At 34.2% G+C, this 3,540-nt stretch overlaps 1 pseudogene; it reads left to right on the plus strand.

The window, feature by feature from the left end:
• The first annotated feature begins 351 nt into the window (after positions 1–351).
• Positions 352–2,254, plus strand: LOC137248071 (putative nuclease HARBI1; annotated as a pseudogene).
• The last annotated feature ends 1,286 nt before the right edge of the window (positions 2,255–3,540 follow it).

The raw sequence follows: 3,540 nt of genomic DNA on the forward strand, positions 1-3,540 counted from the left end.
ATAGTAGTATGGAAGTAATTTTGACGTTTAAAAATCCACGGTGAATAGCCAAGCAAGCAAGAAGAAGAGCACATAAACACAAGAAATGTAAATATAATAAAATAAACAAAAGAAATGAAAATATAAAACTGCAATAAAAGCTCGCGAATTTTTTCTAAGTTTTATACCTGCTGTTGTAGAAAATTACGGATTTTTTGGTGTGCTATTGAATTATACTTTTTGTAGTGATGGACGACGAGTAAGTAACACAAAATTTCACACAATTATGTATTATTTTTGCATACAAATTTTAATTTTATTGTAGGATAAATTTTTTGAATCTACTAAGCTGTGGAGCCATGATGGCATACATAGAAGCAGAGGAAATGCAGAGAAGCAAACGACGCAAGAAGGCAAGGCATTGGGTAAGCCCATACCTGAAAGATAGGAACGAAAAGGGCAGGTTCGCGAGTGACTTCGAACATTTGCACATGGACAGCAGTAGGTTCATTGAAAATTTCCGTATGCCGCCGGAAATTTTCGACGAACTTTTCGAATTATTGCAGCCGCACCTCCGGCCAAAAACGAATACGAGGCCAAAAGATGGTATCCCCACCAAAGCGAAATTAGCAATTGTGCTAGAGTAAGGTTTTAAAACAATGATAAAAATCAAATTTTATTGGTTTCTTTTCTTAGATACATGGCTGCTGGAACTTTACAGCGTCATGTCGCCTCTTGCTACCGCATTAGCAAACAGCATATTGGAAAAATCGTTTCCGATGTATGCAAGGCGATTTCCTGTGCCCTGAAGCAGGAAATTCCAGAGTGGACAGAGGCCACATTGCGGGAAGTAGCTGGCGGTTTTCAAAAGCAGTGGAATTTCCCAAACTGCGTTGGTGCCATTGATGGGAAACATGTCGCTATAAAAGCACCACCAAATTCTGGAAGCTTATTCTATAATTATAAAGTAAGTTTTTGCACATACACATAGGTAATCCTAAATACATTTCATTCTTTGAGTAGTAGAGTTAACACATTTAGGATTCTCCAATCGAATAGTATCATTCCGAATTACTATAAAAGACTATGGGTCCTAATAATAGTCAGAATTAAGAAGGTACTTGAAGTACTATATATATAACAGCTTTTTGACATAATTTGCAATGGGCTATGTGTCAAAAAAGCTGCAACTAGTTTAAAGTACCTTCTTAATATTGCTTATGAATACGCCTCTATCGTAATTTAAAGCATTGGGAAGACTAGCATAATTTAGGTACCAGCATTGAGGAATAAACTTTTACAGATATTCCAGTGGAAGATATTTTAAGGAATATCTATATATAAATAACATTTTTTTAATTTCTTTTGGTAAGCCCTTTGTCCGATTTGAAGCAACAATTATAAATAGAATGTTAAACTTCTAAGGAAAACGAGTCTATGTGAGGTCCTCATGGACCGGCCATTTCAACCTAAGGAGTACGAGGAGGTTTAGGAAAGTTGGAGTATCTTCAACACAAGTTCAAATATAAATAGAATTGCTTATGCTAAACTACCTCAGATTTGCATATTTAACCAAAAATAATAAACGATTTTAATTTATTTAATTACAGGGTTTCCATTCAATTGTATTAATGGCTGCATGCGATGCGAATTATAGATTTACTTACATCGATGTTGGCGCTTATGGAAGTGAAGGTGACTCCAACGTGGTTAAAAATTCGAAGTTTGGCTCAAGTGTCCTTAATGACGAGTGTAACTTTCCTCCGGACACCTTCATCGATGGAAAAAAATACCGCATTTCATTGTAGGGGATGACGCATTTCCACTATGCAAGCGAATTATAAAACCATATGGTGGCAAACCCCTTTCTACGGAAGAAAGGATTTATAACTATAGGTTGAGCAGGGCAAGACGCTGCATTGAAAATGCGTTTGGAATTTTGAGTTCCAGGTGGCTTTGCCTGAGGAAAGTTTTAATTTGCCATCCTGATCGTGCGCAATTAGTTGTTTCAGCATGTTGCCTGCTGCATAACTTCCTTTTAAATAAATCTCGGCAAACGTATAATCCAGCTATGTTCTCTGGATTTGAGACCAGCGACGGGAATTGGGAAGCAGGACAATGGCAAACAGTTCAGGAAGAAAGCTCGTTAGGTGAACTAGGTGCCTACCGAGGAAGAGGCTCTGATTATGAGAAATATATACGAAATGTACTGAAAGATTATGTTAATTCTGTCGCGGGGTCAGTTCCCTGTCAAAACAGTGCTTCATTTCTTTAATATATGTATGCACAGTGAAAATGAACTCTATTTTGTAAAATGTCAATTGGATTATGTACAGTTACAGAAATAAGTACACACTTGCTTTATTCTGATAAAAACTCATATTCAGTGGTTCATAGCTTAATTATTAATTTTTATTATTAAATAATTTTCATTAAAAATATCGCAATTTCCCTTACGGAAACCAAATTTAAAAAAATTTCAAAGGTCAGGAGAGTTAATCAAAATTTGAAAAATCGCCATCAAAATTTTTCGATATTTTGTATCAGAGTTTCGAGAAAATTTTTGAGTATGCAGTTTTGTAGCCCATTAAATTTTAGTACAATAATGTGCAAGTTAGAAAAAGCCCAAAAATTTTCCGGAATTTTCAGAATTTTTTTTGTTCATGCAATGTATGGAAGAAATTGCTCAACACCCTCGCCGAAAATAATTCTCAAAATTCAGGAAAAATTTTGAGATTTTTCAAATTTTGATTAACTCTCCTGACCTTTGAAATTTTTTTAAATTTGGTTTCCGTAAGGGAAATTGCGATGTTTTTAATGAAAATTATTTAATAAAAATTATTAATTAAGCTGGGAGCCACTGAATATGAGTTTTTATCAGAATAAACCAAGTGTGTACTTATTTCTGTGAGTAACCGTATATTAAAATTTAAATAGTACTTCTTTTATAAACTTTGCTTTATTTACATATACTTTTAAGGACGCTGTTATCTTAATAAAATGCAGTACCATTGAAATAAGTATTTTTTTTAATTAAGAACTCCATCGTTTGTTGTTTATATTTATTCAGTCTATAATTTTCACTTTCAAACTATGTATATATATAAAGAATCATTAAAAACTAAAAATAAGTATAGATACAAACAGTGGCTCCGAAATCTATAATAGAAGCCACCTAAACAAAAGTTGCAAAAGTTACAAAGAATTAATTAAACTTTGAAAAACGGACATCAAAATTTGCACCTTTTTTAGCAGAGGGTCTAGCAAATTTTTGAGTACGCAGTTTTGTAGCCCAATCAATTTCAGAATAATGGTGGCTCTTTGCCCTTTTCATTAATGACTTGACACAGACAATATTATATTCCCATACTATAATGTATGCGGATGATGTAAAACTTTGCTACACTTACTGTCCTACCGATTTGAGTTCCTTGGATCTTCTTCAGGCCGACTTGGACTCGTTCCAATGTTGGTGCACAACAAATTTACTAGCTTTAAATTGCTCTAAATGTAAGCATATGACCGAGTGAAGCCAGCGTTGCAATCTTATGTAATAGATGG

This window comes from Eurosta solidaginis, chromosome 4 (assembly GCF_040869045.1).
Source record: "Eurosta solidaginis isolate ZX-2024a chromosome 4, ASM4086904v1, whole genome shotgun sequence".
NCBI classification, from domain to species: domain Eukaryota; kingdom Metazoa; phylum Arthropoda; class Insecta; order Diptera; family Tephritidae; genus Eurosta; species Eurosta solidaginis.